At 45.3% G+C, this 25,301-nt stretch overlaps 1 protein-coding gene across 1 annotated transcript in view; it reads left to right on the forward strand.

Moving 5' to 3' along the window:
* Window positions 1-25,301, forward strand: part of TSNAXIP1 (translin associated factor X interacting protein 1) — a 1,372,321-nt gene that overhangs the window by 338,365 nt on the left and 1,008,655 nt on the right. The gene's annotated exons all lie outside the window — the stretch shown is intronic.

Consider the following 25,301-nt stretch of genomic DNA (forward strand, 5'->3'; position numbering starts at 1 on the left):
CACGAGATTGCTTTCACTTACTATATTACACAGTTTGGCGTCGTCAGCGAACAGTGTTACTTTACCCTGAAGCCCCCGGGTCAAGTCCCCTATGAATATGTTGAAAAGGGATGGTCCCAGGACTGATCCCTGCGGCACTCCGCTAGTCACCTCCGATGTCTCAGAGAGGGTGCCGTTGACCACCACTCTCTGAAGTCTTCCACTCAGCCAATCAGTGACCCATGTAGTTAGTTTCTCACCCAACCCCATCGATTTCATCTTGTTTAATAATCTGCGGTGCGGTACACTGTCAAAAGCTTTACTGAAATCCAAGTACACTATGTCTAGAGACTCTCCCGAGTCTAGCTTTCCTGTCACCCAGTTAAAGAAGCTGATAAGATTGGATTGGCATGACCTGCCCCTAGTGAATCCATGTTGACAGGGATCCTTCAGATTTCCCTCATCCAATATTGTGTCTAATTTACCTTTAAGCAGGGTTTCCATGAGTTTACACACTATTGATGTGAGACTCACTGGCCTGTAATTCGCAGCATCTGCTTTGCAGCCCTTTTTGTGCAGAGGAACAACGTTGGCTGTTTTCCAGTCTAGGGGGACTCTTCCCGTACCTAGGGAGAGATTGAAGAGCGTGGCTAACGGTTTCGCCAGAACATCGCATAGCTCTCTGAGCACTCTTGGGTGCAAATTATCCGGTCCCATAGCTTTGTTCACCTTAAGTCTTGACAGTTCTCTGTAAACATCAGTTGGTGTGAACTCAAAATTCTGAAATGGGTCTTCCATGCTTTGCTTTGCTTCCAGCCGTGGCCCTTGCCCTGATGCCTCGCAGGTGAAGACTGAACAGAAGTAATCATTCAGTAGTTTGGCCTTATCAGAATCTGTATCCACATAGTTTCCTTCTGGCGTTCTAAGGCGTACTATCCCGTTTGTGTTCTTTTTCCTGTCGCTAATGTACCTGAAGAAGGATTTGTCCCCTTTTATAATGTTCTTCGCTAGAGTTTCTTCCATTCGAAGTTTGGCCTCTCTGACTGCTGTTTTGACCGCTGCAGACCTTGTCCTATATTCAATGTTTGCTTCTTTTTTCCCCGTGCGTTTGTATGAGAGAAATGCTTTTTTCTTTTCTTTGACGAGGTAAGAGACCTCTTTAGTGAACCATTGGGGTTTCTTTTTTCTTTGCTGTTTGGTTACCGATTTTATGTAGCGTTCAGTTGCCTCATGAAGGGTCAACTTCAAGGTTGACCACATAGCTTCCACATTATCAGTTACTTCTTGAACCTGCAACGTCTGATGGACGAAATCACCCATGCGTGTGAAGTCGGTGCCTCGGAAATTGAGTACCCTTGTTTTTGTTTGTGACCTGGGGAAGCCTTTCTTAAGGTTAAACCATACCATGTTATGGTCACTGGTGGCTAGCGTTTCTCCCACCGAGACCTCCGAGACGCTTTCCCCGTTCGTAAGTACCAGGTCCAGGATGGCCTGGGCTCTAGTGGGCTCTAGTACCATTTGTTTGAGCCGTGCTCCCTTCATGGATGTTAATATCCTCCTGCTATCACAAGTTTTCGTTGAGAGTGTGTTCCAGTCTACATCAGGCATGTTAAAGTCTCCCATCAGAACGACGTCCCCCCGTAAGGTGATAGTCTCAATGTCTTCGATTAATTCTGCATCCTTGTCCTCCGATTGTCTTGGGGGTCTGTATACCACACCAAGGTACAGGCATTTTTCTCTGCCTCTGGCCAAGTTCACCCAGATGGATTCCCCAGTATATTTGACATCCGTGATCCTTGTTGTCTTGATGTTCTCTTTGATGTAAAGTGCAACCCCTCCTCCTAACTTACCCTCTCTGTCTTTTCGAAGCAGGTTGTATCCTGGCATAGTTATATCCCACCCATGAGAGTCTGTGAACCATGTTTCGGATATTGCTACTACGTCTAGGTCTGCATTAACTATTTCTGTTTCTAGTTCTAGAAATTTATACCCTAAACTGTGTGCGTTAACATACATAGCTCTCCACTCTTTCTGTCTGCTAGGCTCCTGTAGTGAGCCATCCATTTGAATTAAAGTGTCACCTAGTGATTGTTTTGCAATAAGGGTACTTACCTCGGACTTAGAAGCGGAGATTTGGTTCACCCCATCAGGATTGTTACTTACTGCTCCGGTGTAAAAGTGGGTACCCACCCCCGACTTACCTAGTTTAAAGCCCTTCGAAGTAGGCGGGCTAGCCTGTGTCCGAAGACATTCTTACCTCTGTTGGTCAGGTGGAGTCCGTCTGGTCCCTGTAGTCCCTGTAGTGCCTCTCCGTGATTCAGGAATCCGAAGTTCATTTCCTGGCACCATCGTTGTAGCCACTCATTCGTCCTCAGGATACGTTCATCCCTGTCCCTTCCTCTGCCCCTAACTGGAAGAATTGAAGAGAATACTACCTGTGCTCCTGTCCGCTTTAGCCTCTTTCCCAGAGCTCCGAAGTCTCTAGCTATGTCCTCCAGGGAGTTCTTGGCAGTGTCGTTCGTCCCGACGTGAATGAGCATCATGGGGAAGTGGTCGTGGGGCCTGAGAAGTCTATCCAGACAGGTGGTCACATCTCGTATTCTGGCTCCGGGTAGACAGCAGACCTCCCTTGACTGCATATCCGGTCTGCATACTGGTCCCTCGGTGCCCCTCAACATGGAGTCCCCAATTACTATCACTCTACGCTTCTTTTGGGGGTGTCGATCCATTGTCCTTGGAGATGCGTGTTGTTCCTGTTCCATGTCTACATTGGTAGTTTCTTCCTGCAAGACCTGGAATCTGTTCTTCAAGGTCAGATGTGGAGTCGATGTGGAGCTGCCCTGGTGAGAGAAAGAGTGAGAAGGTGAAGAGATTGTAAATGGGGGGGGGGGGTCTCCTACGTTTACCTGTGGAGGAGGTCACTAACTGCCAGGAGTCAGTGTCTCCATCCATCTCCTGAACAGCAACAGTTGGTTTCTTTGTTGACGGCCCTGGTGTCATCATGGGTGATCCGTCACGTTACTGTCCTCTCCGCCGAGTATGGCAGTGGGTCTGTAAGTTTCACTCCCTCCACTCCAAGGAATCTCCTTTTTTTCCCATTTGTTTTAATGGTAACTTCTCCCCTTGAGTAGAAAATTTTGTCTTTGTCAGATGGGAAACAAGGGGTTTTATTATTTATATCACCTGTTTGCGGAGGATGGGAAGCCCAAGTCCTTTGCTCAGTTACAACAGAATTATGACCTCCCTCCAACTGCAAATTCATCAATTTTTAACTTCTCTGCAGCCGGCTAATCTACAGTTCTCCACTCAAGAATTGTTGTACACTACTTATACTTTTGGTTCCCAGCTCCCAGTATCACTTAGATTTCACCATCGTCATTTGAAGGATGAGTCCCCCTTTTTTGATCATCATAAATTGCAGGCCGCCTGGTCCCGTGATTTCCATACTGATTTGCCTGAAGATGCACTATTGTTAGTAGTTAAGAAATTGCCTTCTTATCGCAAATATGTTACCTCTTGGGAACAACACTATAAGTTGGTATCGCGTCTATATATTTCACCTAAGCGGGCCTTTCTTACCCGTTTTAGGACATCTGCTGAATGTCCTCGCTGTCGTGACCCTGATGTGGGTCTGAGACACATGTTTTGCACTTGTCCTAATATCCGAGTTTACTGGGATCAAGTTTTTACATTTGTGAAACGCATATGGAATATTACTATTCAGCATTCTCCCCTTCTTCTGTTTGGACTCCCTCTACATTGTCGCCCTCGTTGGCCGGGAGTGACATCTTTCCTAAAGTGGACTATCTTAGTTGCTTTGAAATGTATCCTTATTAATTGGTTGGAGGCTGACGCGCCAGATATTTCTCTCTGGAGATGTTGTCACATAGTAACATAGTAGATGACAACAGATAAAGACCCGAATGGTCCATCCAGTCTGCCCAATCTGATTCAATTTAAATTTTTAAATTTTTTTCTTAGCTATTTCTGGGCAAGAATCCAAAGCTCTACCTGGTACTGTGCTTGGGTTCCAACTGCCGAAATCTCTGTTAAAATCTACTCCAGCCCATCTACACCCTCCCCAGCCCATCCCCCATCAAACGGCCATACACAGACACAGACTGTGCAAGTCTGCCCAGTATTGGCCTTAGTTCAATATTTAATATTATTTTCTGATTTTAGAACCTCTGTGTTCATCCCACGCTTCTTTGAACTCAGTCACAGTTTTACTCTCCACCACCTCTCTCGGGAGCGCATTCCAGGCATCCACCACCCTCTCCGTAAAGTAGAATTTCCTAACATTGCCTTTGAATCTACCACCCCTCAAACTCAAATTATGTCCTCTGGTTTTACCATTTTCCTTTCTCTGGAAAAGATTTTGTTCTATGTTAATACCCTTTAAGTATTTGAACGTCTGAATCATATCTCCCCTGTCCCTCTTTTCCTCTAGGGTATACATATTCAGGGCTTCCAGTCTCTCCTCATACGTCTTCTGGCGCAAGCCTCCTATCATTTTCGTCACCTTCCTCTGGACCGCTTCAAGTCTTCTTATGTCCTTTGCCAGATACGGTCTCCAAAACTGAACACAATACTCCAAATGGGGCCTTACCAATGACCTGTATAGGCTGTGACCAGTCAGACACAAGGCCTGCCAAGGTCCCAGTTAAGCCAGGGAGAAAAGTAAAAGTAAAAACACGGAAGGGAAATTCCAAGATCTCCCAGGGTTATGATTCTGGAGATAATGCCATTGACCACCAGAGGGAGCTGGATTGGTCTGAGGAGGAAGTAGGTGAGCTTTATTCGAGTCACCACCGGGGGAGCTCAAGAGGCCCCTGGACTTCTGCTGACTCACTCAGATCAGGACACACCCCTAGGGTATGTAAGCCAGCAGTGGCATTCAAACCAGCAGGCCGGTTAGGGAGGAAGTTCAGGCCTTGCCTCCCTGAAGATCCACCTGGGCCAAACAGGAGCAACAGACCTATGCCTATGGAGCTGACAGAGGCTGGACAAGATGAAGACTTGCCACTCCTGAATGGAGAGCCTATGGAATGTCAAGAAGCTTGTGCAGGTTGTGAAGCTAATTATCCTGAGCCTATGCAGATGGACTTGGTCTCAAGCAACAAACAGTGAGTTTGGATTTTTGGGAACTGTTTGTTTGCTGTGGTTTTTTTGATGTTTGTTTGGGAAAGCTAGGAGTGTGTGGGGAGAGGTTTTGTTGTGACTCTGGGTGGGATTTTGAAGGCCATTGCTGTGGCTGAATTTTGACAAAACCTGTGCACTCTCCTTTCCTGGCAGTCATATAATGTTGCCAGAGGCTTTCCTCATTTTCCTTAAGGACTGAGAAATGTGGAAACTATTATCCTGAACTGCCTTTTGATTTGCTGAATTACCTGCTTTGGAGCAGGCAGTGCTAGCTCTGTGGAGAGCTGTGATCTCAAGAGCCATTGGGACTTTAATTAGGAATGAAAGAAAGTTTTGGACTTTATTTTGGACTGTTTTATTTTCTGGCCTTTTTGGCAGTATTTCTTTAATGCTGTGTGAAATCCTGACTAATGTTGCAAAAGTCTGATGAATTACTTACCTGCACGAAGGATTGAGTAAAAAGAACTATTTCTATAATCCACCACAATTGTTGGGACTTTATTTTATTTGGCTTTAATTTGGATTACTGCTGAGAATCCAGTCCTGCAGGGAGACTCCATGCCGGGTCACATGCGGGTGCACTGTTTATTGTAACCACTGGGATTGCTATAGAGCCCAGCCCTGGGCTATAGTAATGGTGACAAGGCGCATCAACACCTTCTTCCTTCTACTGGCTATCCTCTCTTTATACAGCCCAGCATCCTTCTGGCAGCAGCAGCCACTGCCTTGTCACACTGTTTTTTCACCTTTAGATCTTCGGACACTATCACCCCAAGGTCCCTCTCCCCGTCCATGCATATCAGCTTCTCACCTCTCAGCATATACGGTTCCTTCCGATTATTAATCCCCAAATGCATTACTCTGCATTTCTTTGCATTGAATTTTAGTTGCCAGGCATTAGACCATTCCTATAACTTTTGCAGATCCTTTTTCATATTTTCCACTCCCTCTTCGGTGTCTACTCTGTTACAAATCTTGGTATCATCTGCAAAAAGGCACACTTTTCCTTCTAACCCTTCAGTAATGTCACTCACAAACATATTGAACAGGATCGGCCCAAGCACTGAACCCTGAGGGACTGCACTACTCACCTTTCCTTCCTCCGAGCGACTTCCATTAACCACTACCCTTTGACGTCTGTCCGACAGCCAGTTTCTAACCCAGTTCTCCACTTTGGGTCCTAACTTCAGCCCTTCAAGTTTGTTCAACAGTCTCCTATGAGGAACTGTGTCAAAGGCTTTGCTGAAATCTAAGTAAATTACATCTAGCATATGTCCTTGATCCAGCTCTCTGGTCACCCAATCAAAAAATTCAATCAGGTTTGTTTGACACGATTTACCTTTTGTAAAGCCATGTTGCCTCGGATCCTGTAACCCATTAGATTCAAGGAAGTACATTATCCTTTCTTTCAGCAACATTTCCATTATTTTTCCAACAACTGAAGTGAAGCTCACCGGCCTGTAGTTTCCTGCTTAATCCCTGTGACCACTTTTGTGAATAGGGACCACATCTGCTCTCCTCCAATCTCCAAGAACCACTCCCGTCTCCAGAGATTTGTTGAACAAGTCTTTAATAGGACTCGCTAGAACCTCTCTGAGCTCCCATAGTATCCTGGGATGGATCTCGTCTGGTCCCATTGCCTTGTTCACCTTCAGTTTTTCAAGTTGCTCATAAACACTCTCCTCCGTGAACGGCGCAGAATCCATTCCATTTTCTCGTGTAACTTTGCCAGACAATCTCGGTCCTTCTCCAGGATTTTCTTCTGTGAACACAGAACAGAAGTATTTGTTTAGCACATTTGCTTTTTCCTCATCACTCTCCACATATCGGTTCCCAGCATCTTTTAGTCTAGTAATTCCATTTTTCATCTTCCTCCTTTCACTAATATATCTGTCTCCCTTTTTTACATTTTTAGCCATTTGTTCTTCCGCCTGTGCTTTTGCCAAACGTATCTCTCTCTTGGCTTCTTTAAATTTCACCCTGTAGTCCTTTTTGCACTCCTCTTCATGAGTTTTTTTATATTTCATTAACGCCAACTCTTTCGCCTTTATTTTCTCCGCCACTAGTTTGGAGAACCATATCGGCTTCCTTTTTCTCTTGTTTTTATTGATTTTCTTCACATAAAGGTCCATAGCCATTTTTATCGCTCCTTTCAGCTTAAGCCACTGTCTTTCCACTTCTCTTATGTCCTCCCATCCTTACAGCTCTTTCTTCAGGTACTCTTCCATTGCATTAAAGTTCGTACGTTTGAAATCTAGGACTTTAAGTATCGTGCGGCCGCTCTCCACTTTAGCCGTTATATCAAACCAAACCGTTTGATGATCGCTACTTCCCAGGTGAGCACCCACTCGAACATTAGAGATACTATCTCCATTTGTGAGGATCAGATCCAATATCGCTTTTTCCCTTGTGGGTTCTGTCACCATTTGTCTGAGCAGAGCCTCTTGAAAGGCATCCACAATCTCCCTACTTTTTTTCCGATTCTGCATTCCAGTCCACATCCGGCAGGTTGAAATCTCCCAACAGCAGAACCTCCTCTTTCCTTTCAAACTTTTGCATATCCACAATCAGATCCTTATCAATTTGCTGCGATTGAATCGGAGGTCTGTAGACTATACCCACGTAGATAGAAGTTCCATCTTCTCTTTTCAGAGCAATCCATATCGCTTCTTCCTCTCCCCAGGTCCCTTGCATTTCGGTCGCTTGGATATTGATATTTACATAGAGAGCTTTTTGACCATCCACCTTTTTGACCATCTCTGTCTTTCCTAAAAAGATTATATCCCGGTATGTTTGCATCCCATCCATGTGATTCACTGAACCATGTCTCTGTGATAGCGACAATATCTAGATCTGCCTCTAACATCAGGGTTTGCAGATCATGAACTTTGTTACTTAGTCTGCAAGCATTTGTGGTCATCACTTTCCAGCTATTTTTCAGTGGTAATCTTTTTCTTATAGATTTTTGTTTCATTTCACTTTCCGTTGCAATACTAAGAAATGAGTTGCTGATATTGTTTATGTTTCAATCTTTACTACTATCACATCTTTTTTTTTTTTTTACTGGGGGTGGTCTCTATAATTGTCCTTCATACATGTACCACCCCCACCTTCTAGTTTAAATGCCTTGAAACATATTGTCTAAATTTCTCTGCAAGGTTTCTTTTTCCTGTTGTAGTAATATGTAGCCCATCAGTGCAATATAGCTTCTTGTCCTTCCATGTATTTCCCCATCCTTCTATGTACCTGAAGCCTTCTTGATGACACCAGGCTTTGAGCCATCTATTAAAGTCCTTTGTGTTTTTCACTCTTTTCTCTCCCTTTCCATATGCAGGCAGTATTTCAGAAAAAGCTAAAGTCTTTACAAAAGGTTTCAAGCCCTCACCAAGCTCCCAAAAAGCTTTCTGTGCTGCAAGTGTGGAGTTGTTGGCCAGGTCATTTGTTCCCAGATGGATTACAACATAAGTGTTAAAATCCTTAGTTTCTTCCTTAATTATAGTCAGTATTTGCCTGGAACTCCTGGTAGCTGAGGATCTTGGAAGATATTTCACTATTTTGGTCTCCTCGCCTTGTGTTCCAAGGTTAATGCCTCTGATGATGGAATCCCCCAACAGTAATAGTTTTCTGTTTTTGGCTTTTTTATTTGTGCTTAGGGTGCGCTTATTCTCTTGAGTTACCTTCATTGGTTCCAGTCCCACCTCCCTTCTGTTTTCTTGAGTATCACAGTGCACTAGTGGAGCAAAGGAATTCTGTAGAGATAATTAGTGAAGGTGGATGTTTCTGTGTTACATGTCGCAGTCTTCCTGAGCCTACTGTGACCCATTTATTTCTGGGCTGTTTTATTCTTTGAGGTAGAGATGGTAAGTTGGTATGATTTTGTGGAGCGATGGAAGCTGCTTTAATTGTATTCAATTCCTGTTTAAGTTTGCAGAGCTCCTCCTTAATACTAGCAAGTTGAAGACAGATGGGGCAAGCCTTAAGCCTCCAAATAGTGTGTCTTGGAATTAAAGCTCCGCAGTGATTGCATAGAATAAAGGTCATCTTGATTGGTTGTGAAGTTACTTGATTTGAGTAGTCCTGATTATTTGGGTTTCTATATATGAAAAGTGGTCCCTGGGGTGGGTGGGACCATAAGTCTTACCCTTATTCCTATGAAGGGAAAAAGAAAATAAGATTTAACAATAGAAAGAGAAGGGTTTATTTTTTGTGGTTTTTTAAAGTAAGAAACAGGGAGGAGGAGAAGAGAAATTAAGCAGATATAATGCTGAAAAACAGTGAAAAGAGCAGAATATGAAATGCTGAGCAATTTAGCTTTTTAGAAGTTCACAGGGCAGCCTTGTTCACAGCACTGTCCCAAAGATAATGCAGTTAACCTTAGTAATAAATCTGAGCCCCTCCCTTCTATACCTAATCAGCTGAAAACTAGTAAGTCAGAAATACAGGCTCTATACCAGATCAGTGGCTACCCTAAAACACAGGATTTTAAACAGAAATGCAGGCTCTATACCAAATCAGTGGCTACTCTAAAACACAGGATTTTAAACAGAAATGCAGGCGCTCTACCAGATCAGTGGCTAACCTAAAACACAGGATATTAAACAGAAATGCAGGCTCTATATATACCAGATCAGTGGCTAACCTAAAACACAGGATTTTAAACAAAAATGCAGGCTCTTTACCAGGTGTGTCCAACCTGCGGCCCGAGGGCTGCATGTGGCCCCGTGAAGTATTTTTTGCGGCCCCGGTCGAGGACGATGCAGTGTTTTCCTCTGATGCCTCTGGGTGTTTACCGTCTTCCTGGCTCCCTCCTCTGTCTTGCTGCAGTGTTTGCGCGGCCCCAGAAACATTTTTTTCAGCCAATGCGGCCCAGGGAAGTCAAAAGGTTGGACACCCCTGCTCTATACCAAATCAGTGGCTACCCTAAAACACAGGATTTTAAACAAAAATGCAGGCTCTATACCAAATCAGTGGCTACCCTAAACACTTGCTTTATAACAGGATTTTCCCTACTTTAGTCACCCTGTGCCATAGGCTGATCACTCTTCTGCTTTGGGAATGGAGAGATGTTGTGGAACTTTCATCTTTACTGGGACGCTTATTTCAGCTCACATGGAAACCTTTTGGAACACTAGGACTCCCTTGGCTCAGAGTCGTCTATTGAACTGCTGACTTCCCCAGGATTTTGGGATTTTTACCTTTTGCTTTCTTTGACTTGTTTGCTTGGCTTGACGGAGGGCTTGAGTATGGGAGTGGGAAGTGGGATTGTTTAAATGTTATCCTATTTGAAAACGTTGAGCATGTATATTCTCAGCTGAGATCCTTGTATCTTTGGTACTTTTCTGCTCAATAAAAATTATTTGAAAATAATTATTTCCAAGACATTGCCCCTTTTTCCCATCCGTGTAGAGGTATTCAGTGATTTACTTACCTGAGGGCTTCTAATTTAAAGCCCTCTTCAGTAGATTAGCCAGCCTGCCCGCAGACACTAGAGGTAGGTTGACAGAGGCGACAGAGGGTAGTGATCAATGGAGATTGCTCTGAGGAAAGGGATACTACCAGTGGTGTGCCTCAAGGTTCTGTTCTTGGGCCTGTTTAACATTTTTATAAACGATATTGCTGAACGGTTGTCAAGTAAGACTTGCCTCTTTACGGATGATACCAAAATCTGCAATAGAGTAGACATGCTGGATGGTGTAAATAACATGAAGAAAGACCTGGCGAAGCTTGAAGCTTGAAGAATGGTCTTAAATTTGGCAGCTAAAATTTAATGCTAAGAAATGCAAGGTTATGCATTTAGGCTGCAAAAACCCGAGGGAACAGTACAATTTAGGGGGTGAAGAACTTATGTGCACGACGGAAGAATGGGACTTGGGTGTGATTGTATGTGATGATTTTAAGGCGGCCAAATAGGTTGAAAAGGTGACGGCGAAAGCAAGAAGAATGCTAGTTTGCATAGGGAGAGGTATGGCCAGTAGGAAAAAGGGAGGTATTGATGCCTATGTATAAGCCTCTGGTGAGACCTCATTTAGAATATTTTGTATAATTCTGGAGGCTGCACCTTTATATAAAAAGGATGGAGTTGGTCTAGAGGAAAGCTACTAAAATGGTGTGTGGTCTTCGTGATAAGGCATATGGGGACAGACTTAAAGATTTCAATCTGTATACTTTGGAGGAAAGACAGGAGCCAGGAAATATAATAGAGACCTTTAAATACATACATAATATAAATGTGCACGAGTCGAGTCTCTTTCATTTGAAAGGAAACTCTGCAATAGGAGGGTATAGGATAAAGTTAAGAGGTGATAGACTCCGAAATAATCTATGGAAATACATTTTTACACAAAAGGTGATAGATGTATGGAACAGTCTCCCAGAACAGGTGGCGGAGACAGAGACTGTGTCTGAATTCAAAAGGGCCTGGGATAGGCACGTGGGATCTCTTGGTGAGAGAAAGAGATAATGGTTACTGCGGATGGGCAGACTAGATGGGGCCATTTGGCCTTTATCTGCCATCATGTTTCTATGTTTATTCCCTTCTTTGAAAGATGCACACCATCCCTGTGTAAAAACCTTTGGAAAATCATCCCATGGTTCTGGAAGCCAAAATGCTCTTGACGACACCATCCACGTAGCCATGCATTCATCTCCAGGATGCGAGCTTCTCTGCCCTGGCCTTTATGCTCGATGGGGAGGATGGACGAGAATACCACCTGCGCACCTGACTTCTTCACCTTCTCTCCCAGAGCCACAAAGCCACTTTTGACACATTTGCAGGGGTACCTGGCAGTATTGTTAGTGCCAATGTGGATGAGCAACATCAGATAGTAGTCATCAGGCTTGATGAGTCTCGGCAAGCTCTCCGTAACATCTAGGATTTTGGCACCAGGTAGACAGCATATCTCTTGTGACATCATGTCTGGTCTGCAGATGGACGCTTCTATACCCTTCAGAAGGGAATCTCCAACTACCACTACCTTATGCCTCCTAGTGGTCATGGATCCAGTAATTTTGGAGATCTCAGTCAAATATCCACCAATTGCTCTTAGACAGTTTAGACTATCCCAAATACTTTATGAACCCAATTTATTATTCAGGAAGATCACCTACATATTAGATAAAGGTGCTTACTTTAGAAGCACTATTCACAGTTTAGATGTTCATAAACTGGCACTTAAATGTCCATACTGTAGATAAGAACATAAGAATAGCTCTACTGGGTCAGACCAATGGTCCATCAAGCCCAGTAGCCCGTTCTCACAGTGGCCAATCCAGGTCACTAGTACCTGGCCAAAACCCAAAGAGTAGCAATATTCCATGCTACCGATACAGGGCAAGCAGTGGCTTCCCTCATGTCTTTCTTAATAACAGATTATGGACTTTTCTTTCAGGAACTTGTCCAAACATTTCTTAAAACCAGCTATGCTATCTGCTGCTATCACATCCTCTGGCAATGCATTCCAGAGCTAACTATTCTCTAAGTGAAAGATGTCAAAATCCTGATTTTACATAGCCACAGTATGAACGTCTAGTTTCAAGTTTATTTACATTTGATGTATCGCTTATTACAAATTTCTAAGCGATGTACAATTTAAAAACCAGCAAATTGTGGTAATACATACAATTTTACTACTTTGGACAGTTGACAAAACAAATTTAGACAAACATGATTGAGAAGGAAGGAAGGGGAAAGTTACAGTTGCATTATTTGTTAAAATTTACATAGAGGGGAGAGTACAATAGGTATAAATAGGGAAAAAAAAAAAAATAGGAGAAGAGAATCTTAAAAACATATGAGTTTATAAGAAAGATCATTTCATAAGTCAAATGCATCTTGAAACAAGTAGGTTTTTAACAATTTTTTAAAAGAGACAAGATCCTTTTCATTTTTAATAAAGTTTGGGAGAGAGTTCCATAATGAGGGGGCTACCACTGAAAACATATCTTTACGTCTAGTGCCAATAATTCTTAATGAAGGGACTGAAAGTTGGTTAGATAAAGATGATCTTAAGGATCGCGGAGGATTATACGGAACTATCATTTTTGATATAAAAAGGGGTTCGTTTGATATTAAAGTTTTATAAACTAGGAATAAAGTTTTAAAGGTGATTCGGTGAGAGATTGGAAGCCAGTGAGATTTGATGAGTAAGGGGGTGACATGATTGTATTTCTTAGCTTTGTAAATTAATTTAATAGTGGTATTTTGTATGATTTGTAGTCGTCTCCTTTCTTTCTGAGATATGTTTATTAGGAGAGAATTACAGTAGTCTAATTTTGAAATAATTAATGAGTGAATCAGAATGTTTATAGATTTTGGGTCTAAGAAAGTAGAAATTGAGCGTAAAAGACGGAGTCTGTAAAAACAGGATTTGACTGTTTCGCTGATATGATAATGAAATGAGAGATCCGTGTCAATTATTACCCCGAGAATTTTCATTTGTGAAACAGAATCAAGAGGGGAGTCATCTAGTAAGAATGGAGTTTTTAGAGTTATGTCACTTTTCCATGTAAAAAGCATTGTTTTAGTTTTTTGAGCATTCAGGGATAATTTGTTGTCAATTAACCAGTTTTTTATTAGATCAAGTTTGTCGTTGATATTTTTTATTTCTTCTGCCGTTTCAGGATTAAGAGGGTGCATGAGTTGGATGTCATCTGCGTAAGAGAAAGCTGTGAAACCCAGTGACTGTGCAGTGGTAATAAGCGGGGATAAAAAAATGTTAAATAAAAGAGGGGATAATATAGAGCCTTGAGGGACTCCATATGATAATGTAAAGCTTTCAGAAAAAACATCATTGAATTTGACCTTAGAGGTCCGGTCAGATAGAAATGACGTTAACCACTCGAGGATTTGTCCTTGTATGCCTATTGATTGCAAACGGCTAAGCAGCAGATCATGATCAATTGTGTCAAATGCCGCAGATAAATCTAAAGAAATGAGCGCAACAGATTTGTGGTTGTCGAGATAGTAATGAATGTTAGTTACCAGACCAATCATAGAATGTTCTGTACTGTAATGTTTTCTGAAACCGGTTTGGTTTGGATGTAGAGCATTTGTGGATTCAATGAAGTCCGTCAATTGTTCAAAGACAATTTTTTCAGAGAGCTTCATTAGGAAAGGTAGATTGGAGATAGGACGGTAATTGGATATGTCATCTTGGTTGATTTTCATATTTTTCCTGATTGGAGTAATGATAGAGGATTTCCACGAGATTGGTACAGTGACAGATGAAAAACTCTTGTGAATAAGGGAGAGAATAAAAGGACCGATATTTTGGAAAAATTTCTTTAAATAGTACGGTGGAATGGTTTCCAAGGATGAGCCTTTTAGGTTAATTGATTTAAAGTGTCTTTCTAGGTCTTCTAAAGTTGGAACTCTGAGGTTTAAACATTTTGCTACTGGAATGATAGTATTTGTATTTTGATTTTCTGGTACCGGAAGGATTGTTGTATTATTAGTGATATTGAATTTTTGTCTAATCTTTTCAATCTTATTGCAAAAGTAGTCTGCTAGGTCTTGAGCTGTTAAAGTTGGTTTTTGAGTTGAAATATGTGTATCTGGCAAGTGGGCATGATCTAGGTGTTCTTTGACTAGGACAAGCTGAATAAACGGATGCTCATTCCCCATTACAGAAAGGGAAGGAACATCCATGTGGCAAGAGAGACAACAAGAGTTTTAGATGGCAAAAACAAGATTGTCCAGGGGGCCCATTAGATAAATGAGCAGTATAGTATTCCCACTTACCCTGCATTAATAGCTAAATATAACACAAGGTAAGTGTAAAGTCAAAGCAGTAAATGTTGGGAGGGTACCCAGCATGTATCCTACATGTAGCGCACACTCCACATTGTCACAACCCGCGGGCTCCCGATCACCGCAGCGAGCCGGGTTCACCGCGACTGTAACTTCTCCCAGAGTGTTCCATTCAACTAGGGAATCCTTCAGGCTATATAGGCACCTGCCTAGGGTAAAAACCATAGGACAAATGACCTCAGTGAAAACAGGCAAGGAATATCACACACACTCCGGAAGGTCCAAAATAAGGATATATTTATTTCTGACTCTAGGTCAGGCTGATCTGGTGTTATCAGTAGGTTATAGCATTTTTCAGTACATTTGTTCAGAAACAAAGGATGCAAAAACAGGGCCAACCTGGCCACACTGGCTTCACCAGTATACAAATGAATGTTCTTTCAAAAATCAGAAACAATAAAGGAAAACACAAAACCAGAATTATGGCTGGACTTTTGTCTTTGCAACTCAGTCCTCTTCACCAGCCTTAAATGGTAATATAGTTTAGCAATGCTCTCTTCCTTACTCGCTGCATGAAAAAAAATAAAACTTTTCCAAACCACAAGAAAAAAGTAAACTGCTAAACTTGGAATCTTTCCATAGACTGCCTGCAGCTAGGGAACTCTCACAAACTGAGCTGCTCCGTCACTTTCCCTGCAGAAACTTATCACTGCTAATTAGCCTCCAGCTGTGTGAAGAGGAGGAACACAAAACGCTGCCTAGCATGCTAAAGTTTAGGCAGTTCAAGGCACCAAACTATGTGGAAACTTTCTTCAGAGCCTAGCTCTGGGAAGTTTAAGCACTTCTGACCACACAGCAAATTTAGTCCTACAACTTTCATGAAACAGATAAGAATCACAAATTAGCAAAACACTTCCAACATCTCTCCCTGGGAATACTTGGCACACCAATGTCCATCGGTTCCCAGCTTTCCAGCTGCCTCTCAATGGTGGGATCAGACATAAGAACATAAGAAATGCCTCTGCTGGGTCAGACCCTAGGTCCATCGTGCCCAGTAGTCCGCTCACACGGTGGCCCAGCAGGTCCAGGACCTGTGCAGTAATCTATCTATACCCCTCTATCCTCTTTTCCAGTAGGAATTTGTCTAATCCTTTCTTGAACCCCAGTACCGTACTCTGCCCAATCACGTCCTCTGGAAGCGCATTCCAGGTGTCCACCACACGTTGGGTAAAAAAGAACTTCCTAGTATTTGTTTTGAATCTGTCTCCTATCAACTTTTCCGAGTGCCCTCTTGTTCTTTTATTATTCGAAAGTTTGAAGAATCTGTCCCTCTCTACTCTCTCTATGCCCTTCATGATCTTATAAGTCTCTATCATATCCCCTCTAAGTCTCCTCTTCTCCAGGGAAAGAGACCCAGCTTCTCCAATCTCTCAGCATATGACAGGTTTTCCATCCCTTTTATCAGACGCGTCTCTCTCCTCTGAACCCTCTCGACTAACGCCATATCCTTCTTAAGGTACGGCGACCAATATTGGACGCAGTACTCCAAATGCGGGCGCACCATTGCCCGATACAACGGCAGGATAACCTCTTTCGTTCTGGCTGTAATACCCTTTTTGATTATACCAAGTATTCTAGTCGCTCTCTTAGCGGCCGCTGCACACTGTGCCGTCGGCTTCATTGTCATGTCCACCAATACCCCCAAGTCCCTTTCCTGGGTACTCTTATTCAATAATATCCCTCCCATTGTATAGTTGTACCTCGAGTTTCTGCTCCCCACATGTAATACCTTACATTTCTCAACGTTGAACTTCATCTGCCATCTTGTCGCCCAATCTTCTAGTTTGTTCAAGTCCCTTTGCAATTCTTCACATTCCTCTGTAGTCCGAGCTCCATTAAATAGTTTAGTGTCGTCCGCAAATTTTATTATCTCGCACTTCGTCCCTGTTTCTAGATCATTTATGAAGATATTAAATAGTAGCGGCCCGAGCACCGAGCCCTGCGGGACACCACTCGTGACCCTCCTCCAGTCGGAGTAGTGGCCCTTCACTCCTACCCTTTGTTTTCTACCCTCCAACCAGTTTCTGATCCATCTATGTACGTCTCCTTCCACCCCATGGTTCTTTAGTTTCCGGAGTAGGCGTTCATGGGGCACCTTGTCAAAGGCTTTTTGGAAATCTAGATATATGATGTCAATGGGGTCTCCTTTGTCCATCTGTTTGTTAATCCCTTCAAAGAAGTGCAATAAGTTTGTTTGGCACGATCGTCCCTTGCAGAAACCATGCTGGCTGGCTATCAGAAGTTCGTGCTTTTCAAAATGTTGATCAATGCTTTCTTTTATCAGTGCTTTTGCCATTTTCCCAGGAACTGAAGTCAGGCTCACTGGCCTGTAGTTTCCCGGATCACCTCTTGATCCCTTTTTAAAGATGGGCGTAACGTTGGCTATCTTCCAATCCTCCGGGATCTCGCCTGTTTTCAGGGATAAGTTGCAGATTTGCTGCAGTAGTTCCGCTATCTCCTCTAATTCCTTCAGAACCCTTGGATGTATGCCATCCGGACCCGGGGATTTGTCAGTTTTTAGTTTTTCTATCTGCCTGCGAACGTCCTCAATGCTCACTTCTATGAATGTTAATTTTTCTGCTTGACTTCCGTTGAAGAATTGCTCAGGTTCTGGCATGTTGGACGTGTTTTCGTTAGTAAATACAGACAAGCAGAACATGTTAAGCCTTTCTGCCACTACCTTCTCCTCCTTCACCACTCCCTTCCTGTCTCCGTCGTCTAGCGGTCCCACTTCCTCTCTAGCTGGCTGCTTCCCTTTAACATATCTGAAGAACGGTTTGAAATTTTTTGCTTCCCTGGCTAGCCTTTCTTCATACTCTCTTATAGCTTTCCGAACCTCACGGTGACATTCTTTTTGATACTTCTTGTGCTCTTTCCAGTTCCCCTCAGATTTGTCCTTTTTCCATTTCTTGAATGAATTTTTCTTATTGCCTATCGCTTCCTTCACTGTTTTGGTTATCCACGCCGGGTCTTTTGTTCGATTCTTTTTGCACCCCTTCCTGAATCTGGGGATATACAGATTTTGCACCTCGTTCACCATGTCCCTGAAGAAGGACCAGGCATGATTTACCGTTAGCCATGTTTTGGAAGTGTTCCTAAGTTTCTTCCTTACCAATTCCCTCATTGCTTCGTAGTTTCCTTTCTTGAAGTTAAAGGTTGTTGTTATGGATCTCTTGCCTTTTGATACTCCTACCTCAACCTTGAACTTGATCATATTATGATCGCTGTTTCCCAACGTCCCCACTACTTCAACGTCCTTTGCAGGTCCTCTTAACCCATTTAGGATTAGATCCAGAGTGGCATTTCCTCTCGTCGGTTCTCTAACAAGCTGCTCCATGAAGCAATCTTGTGTGGCTTCCAGGAATTTTGTCTCCCTAGCGCATTTCGAGCTTCCAAGCCTCCAGTCTATCGCGGGGTAGTTGAAGTCTCCCATAATAACGTGTTGCCACTTTTGCATTCTCGCTTCATCTCGGCTTCCATTTCCTCATCGATATCTCCGGTTTGCCCGGGTGGGCGATAATATAGGCCCATCTTTATTTCATGCCCTTTCCTTCCCGGTATTTTAACCCATAGAGATTCCAGCTTGTTGGTCGTCTCTGCTGTGTCCATTCTTGTGGATTGTATGCTTTCTTTTGTGTACAGGGCTATTCCACCTCCTTTTTGTCCTGCCCTGTCCTGGCGATAGAGCTTGTATCCCGGCAGTGCTGTATCCCATTTGCTTTCCTCATTCCACCATGTTTCAGAGATTCGAATGATGTCGATGTCTTCTGCATCGACCACGGCTTCTAGTTCCCCCATTTTGTTTCTTAGGCTCCTTGCATTAGCATATATGCAATTTAGATCTTGATATTTTGTTGTCCTCCTTTCCTTTCCCTGTGCTTCGGTCCTTAATTTCTTTTCTTTTGCTGTAAACATTGTAACCTCTTCTGGGTTAGTCAATTCCTGCAATTTATCAATTGTTTCTTTCCAGCCATTTTTCCCCTCAGTATCTTCACAGGATACCGTCTTCCGAATCGTCGACCCTAGGTCAACTGTCGGCTTTCCCCTTCTTCTTAGTTTAAAGCCAGGTCTATTCCTCTTTTGACGTTGTTTGCTAGGAGTTTAGTTCCCGCTGCGCTCAGGTGGAGTCCATCTTTCCTGTAGAGCTTGCTCTTGCCCCAAAACGCCGTCCAGTTCCTCACGAAGTGGAATCCTTCTTCCTCGCACCATCTTCTCATCCACGCATTTATTGATTGTAGTTCCTCCTGTCTTTTCACATCTGCCCTCGGTACTGGTAGGATCTCTGAGAACATTATCTTCTGGGCCCTCATCCTCAGCTTCCTTCCCAGAATCTTGAACTGTTCTAGTAGCGTGCTTCTTTTGTAGTCTCTCCTGCTGACATCATTCGTCCCGATGTGGATCACTACAGCGGTCTCTTCTGTCTCCGCCCCTTCCAGTATCATTTCAATTTTGTCTGCGATGTCCTTGGTTCTTGCTCCTGGAAGGCAGGTCACCAGTCGGTCCTCTCTCCCTCCTGCTATGTGGCTGTCCACATGCCTAAGGATTGAATCTCCCACTAGGATCGCTGACTTTCCCTTCTTCAGGTTTCGCTTCGGTCTCGGGTCAATGTCCTCAATGTGCTTCGCTCTTTCCACTTCTGGGCCTCGACTAGCCAAAATCTCCCCCTCTTGCAGTAGTCCTCTGTGGGTGTCATCTTTGAGGTAATCTTCTTCCCAGCTAAACAAGGTAATAGGCGTACCGCCTAGAGAGTTGCGCGGGGACAGAAATCCCACCCGTCCCCGCCAAAATCCCACCCGTCCCCGCGAGGAATCCCTCCGTCCCCACCCGTCCCCGCGAGGAATCCCCACCCATCCCCGCAAGGAATCCCCTCCGTCACCACCCTTCCCTATAAACTTCAGAAATAGTTATTTTATTTAATTATGCTACTGAATTAAAGGCTCTGGTAGAGACCCATTTACAAATAAGCAGAGAGACTTTACTAATTTGGAAAAATTAATTGGGAAGAATACATACTTTGTAAATGGGTTTCTACCAGAACCTCTAATGTAAATATAAAATATAAATACTCAGCTGATGAGAACCCACAAACTGTCAGCTGAGGACTTCCTTTGCAGTTGGCCGGGGGTCCCTTTTGCCAAGCTTGGCAGGCAGCAGTAGCGTCCCTGAGTCACAGATGCTGGCACCTCAGTGGCTCATGGATGCTGCCAGCGACTGCTGCGCTTGGTGGAGGGGAGTTCTGGCCATCTCTAGAGGAGGTCCTCTGCTGGCGGTGCTTGGGGATCCCCACCAGTCACAGCAAGGGTCAACAAGTACTTCAACACTGTAGAAATAAAACCAATATTCCTCCCTCTTGCATCCCTTTCAATCTACCCCATTGTTCCCTTGCCACATTTCTCACTCTCATCTTTTTCTTCCCTATCATATTCTGTACCTTCCTCCCTACGACCAAAAATTCTCCTCTTTCTTCCATTTGCCGTGTGTACACAACCATCTCTCTTTCCCGCTCATTGACACACCCACACCCAATTCTCCCTTTCTATTCCCTCCCCCACCTCAGCATCTCTTTCCCTCCTTTCCTCTCTCCCCAGTTCATGACTTCTGTGTCCAAAAATGCACTCCCTTCCACCACTTCATTCGAGTCCAGATAACAGCAGGGGTTGGAGGCAGCCTGCAGCAAGCCATATGTAGTCTTCCCCCGAAGTCAGAGCTGACATCAGAGGGAAGGCTTTGCGTCAGTCTGGCGGCGGCTGAGGTGTCAAGTGGGAAGGGGTAGATACTGGATGTAGGAGGTGAGAGGAGACAGACTGTAGATAGAAATGGGGAGGGATCAGACACACTGGATGAAAGGGGAAAGATAAGACAAACTGGAATGCCTGGGGAGAGAGAAAAAGACAGATGATGGATGGAAAGAAAAGGAGAGGGGAGGAAGACATTGAATGGAAAGGAGGAGAGGGGGAAGGATACGGATGGAAGGGAGGAAAGAGAAAGATGGAGCAGACACTGAATAGAAGGGGGAGAAAGAGAAATGAAGCAGATGCTGGGCTGAAAGGGGGGAAAGATGGGCAGATGCTGGATGGAAGGGGGGGAGAAAGAAGGGTGGATGATGGATGGGTTGACAGAGGGGGCAGAAAGGAGGAAGAGAGGAGACAGATCAGATTCTGGGCATAAGCAGCAGACAAAGGGGCAGATGCTGGATGGAAAGAGGGGGAGGGGCAGATGCTGGATGGAAAGGGACCTCAGGTCAGCATCTGAATGGCCATGCAAGTCTGCATGGGTCCAAATGGTGCCACACACTGCTAGACCCCCCCCCAGTCCATTGTGCTTTCTAGAAGCCAGTATTGTGGTGCAGCCTGGTCCCTGCTAGGTTTTCTCCCCCTAGAATGGGACAGACTGTGCTTTTGCCGGCAGAGGCAGAGTGGTGAGCCTGCACGATGTCGCAAACTATCCCCCCTCCCCACCCCACCCCACAAATGTCCTCCACCCAGAACAGGATCGAATCTGGGTTCCCAGTAGCTGAGCAGTGAGCCTACCGAGGTATCCCCTACCGAGAATGGAACCAACTCTGCAGTAAGAAGACTTAAAGAAGACTTAGAGCCATAGAGCACGAGACTCCCACGGGGATGAAAACAGCCTACCTAATTTCTGGCGATGCAGGCATGCAGCTTAAAAGTCCGGCGTCGCGGCAGGAAATAGCCATGCTGAGCACTGAGCTCAGCACGTACACAGATGAAAGCCTTGCTTGCTGATTGATCCGGCAGCACGGCGGGGCAGGCCTGCATGCCTGCATCGCCAAAATTTAGGTAGGCTGTTTTCATCCCCGTGGGAGTCCCGTGGGCCAGGCGGCGTCCCCGTGGGAGTCCCGTGGGCCAGGGGGGAACCCGCGGGATCCCCACGATCCCCGTTCCCGTGCAGACCTCTAGTACCGCCCACTGTTCTGCTGGCCAATCTGCCGCTGTAGCGATCCTCTCAAAGGAGCTTAAAAAGTCATTTGGGGCATCTTCAGCAGTGATCTTACTCAAGTTCATAACATTTAAAGTATTTTGTCCTACCATGGTTAGAGCTGGCATCACCCCAGGAACTGCAGCCACAGCAGGACTCCCAGTTGTAGATTGTACCAGTTGTGCCAACACCTTGGTTTGCTCTCCCATAGCTGCCAAAAGTTCTCCATGCTAGCACTGTGTAGCCTCCTGGCTAGCGTTCCACCTTTCCTGGCTGGTCTCCAGAATTTTCATCAGCTCCTCATTCTGGTGTTGCCGCTCGCCCGCCAGTATCGCCAACACTTGTGGATCCATCTCCAGTCTGAAAAAGAAACAAGAGAGAAAACAAGACCCAAGTACAATACCTTCACAGGTCTATTCTCCCTAGTTCTCCCTCACCAGCCCTTCTTCCTGGCGTGCTTACCCGGGCACTGGTGAGTCTGCGCCATTGTGCTCTTTCAGGGTGCACCACCCTTCTTCCTGGACCACCTGTCCTCCCTGCTTGACTACTCCGGTATCGGCTGTTTGCTGGTCTTTTCCTGGGCCGCTCTCCTCCGACTTGCCACGGTGGTATCCTCTGTGTTGCCTTGCTGTAGGTCTGCCACCGGTTCTGGAAGTATAGTGCTCCAGGAAAATGTTAATCCACAGTCCAATTGAGTCAAACTTGCCCTCTTGGCAGCATACAAAAAAAAATTTTAGGGGTGTGCAAGACCAAACAAAAAAAAAAATTTTCTACTTGCCTGAAGGAGGCACTAATCGCACTCCTGACACCAAATTTTCACAACCCACGGGCTCCTGATCACCGCAGCGAGCCGGGTTCACCGCGACTGTAACTTCAACTAGGGAATCCTTCAGTCTATAGAGGCACCTGTCTAGCGTAAAAACCATGGGACAAATGACCTAAGTGAAAACAGGCATGGAATATCACACACACTCCGGAAAGTCCAAAATAAGGATATATTTATTTCTGACTCTAGGTCAGGCTGATCAGGTGTTATCAGTAGGTTATAGCATTTTTCGGGGGTCACGTGATGGCTGGTTCCTGAGCGGACGTCTGGGCACCGAGCTCCGCTCTGCTTCCCTTGACTTCCTCCCCTCCCGGCGCAATCCTGCCCAGAATCGGCTTCAAAATATGCGGCGCAGCCGTTGCTAGGCGCCGGGGACCGGCGGAGGACTGAAAACGCGACTTGCGCGCCTCGGCGGAGGAGTATGCCGCCAGCGATTTCGCGGCCGCCACAGTCCTTAGGGAGCCCGGCGCACAAGATGGCGGGGGACCACGTGCTGGCTGGTGAGCTTTTGGATTGAGATCCACTCTGCCTCCCTCGCATGTATCCATCTTACTCTCTTCATACTCTGCTTCTTATGTGAGCCAAGTATAGGATACTGAACCCATTGTGGCAACACTGATAGACCTTTGCAAGATCTTTGAAGGTGCAGTGGTTGCTAAGAAAAGGAAACCGGCCGGGGGCTGAGCACCACCAAGACCTGCATTCTCCAGCGGCAGAGCATGCCGCCAAAGGTTTCGCGGCCGACTAAGACCTCTGGGAGCCCGGCGAGCAAGATGGCGGAGACCCAAACAGACGCCGTGACGGCCCACTCCCCGGACGAGGTGATGCAGGTCTCCATGAGGCACCTTTCGCAGCTGCTTGATGAAAAACTGGCCAAGCTGCATGCCTCTATGGATGACCTTAAAGATACCCTGGTGGGGCAGGCTGCTCAACTGCAACAAGTAGAGGAGCGAATTTCGGCTCAAGAAGACAGGGCTGGCATAGCGGATGGCAGGCTTGCTTCTCTGGAAGCTCGGGTTTCCCAGCTGGAGGAGAAAGTGGAAGATCAGGAAAATCGGGCTCGCAGAAAGAATCTTAGATTTATTGGAATACCAGAGACTGTACAAGATTCTGAGCTAAAGAACTTGATTGAACATTGGCTGCCCAAGGAGCTCGGCTTCCCGGACGCTGAGGGACCCGTGGTAGTGGAGCGTGTCCACCGTGTGGGGCACCGGCGTGATTCAGATGGTAATACCAGACCTCGAGCTGTGCTGGCCCGCTTCCACAACTATGCTGTTAAGGCTCGCTTACTTGATCTGTTTAAGAGGGCGCGACATCTGCTATACGAGGGCGCTAAGCTACTGATATTTCAGGATTTCTCTACTAAAGTGGCGGAGCTGAGAAGAACCTTCACGCCTTACTGCTCTCAACTGGTTTCCAGAGGAATTCGATTTGCCTTTCTCTACCCGGCTAAGGTGCGCTTGACCCATGAGAACCGCACCTTTACGGTATCTAAGGCAGAGGAGCTGAAGCGCTTCATTGAGAGTCTCCCTGCTCAATAATGAGCTTGCTCTTCAGGGGGCATTCCTGCCAGAGGATTAGGAGACTTTTGCTTTGGGGACCCATCTAGGCCAAGGACTATTCTTGCCTGTTTGGACTACTTTGCTGCCCTTTGGATGGAGCTGCTTGGCTTGGATATAGTTGCGCTGCCACCGGATACGAACTGCGGGGCCATTGGCGGTTTGGTGGCAAGATACTTGGGGAGGGGACGCTCCTGCCCCTTTCAGCCGGCTTTTGAGCAGGATTGGACTTCTGATAACTATATTCTGAATCCCTCTTTGACCTGCTCAGGAGAGCTAGCTGCCTTGTTTTGTTGTGCGGGGCTGGCTGTTTTGGATCTATTTTACTATTTTGTGACCCTCTGTGTTTGGTCTTTATGTCCAGGGGCTGGGATGTTTTCCTGTCCTCTATTCTCCACTGTTTTATCCTATGTTGGTTTGGTTATGGCTGCGAGCGGTACTTGTGGCGGGAGTTGCATGGGGGGGGAGGGGTTGGGGGAGGGTGCGGGGGGAGTGTGAGCATCTGTGCTTGAGTGCGGTGGGTGTTGGTGGCATGGGGGTGTGGTCGCCAGTGTGGATGGGGGATGAGGTGGTGGGTTTGCTGGAGGGGAGGGAGGTGGGTTGTTTTGTCAGTTGGGGGGGGGTTTGTTTGAAGACGTTGAAAGTTGAGTTGGTGGGTAGTTTGGGGTATGGATTGCATCCTAGGAATCTGGCTCAGTCTGAATTCTTGTCTGAGTGGACGGAGCGCCGGCTCGGCTGGGAGGCTGGTGCTGCCGTCCCGTATGATCTTTGGTCTTTTTTGTGTATTTTGGATATATCTGGTTCTTATGCCGGGGGTTAAGATTGCTAGCTTTAATGTAGATGGGTTGCACTCTCCTGTTAAGCGTAGTAAGGTACTTCAGTACTGTAGGAAATTACAGGTGGATGTCTTGCTTCTTCAAGAGACACATCTCAACGCGCCTGAGCATGCTAAGCTCCGCAGGGATTGGGTGGGTGAGCTTGTCTTTGCGTCCTTTAATAACAGACAGAGGGGTGTAGCTGTGCTTTTCCACAAGAAACATACTTGTAC

This window comes from Geotrypetes seraphini, chromosome 4, assembly GCF_902459505.1.
Source record: "Geotrypetes seraphini chromosome 4, aGeoSer1.1, whole genome shotgun sequence".
NCBI classification, from domain to species: Eukaryota; Metazoa; Chordata; class Amphibia; order Gymnophiona; family Dermophiidae; genus Geotrypetes; species Geotrypetes seraphini.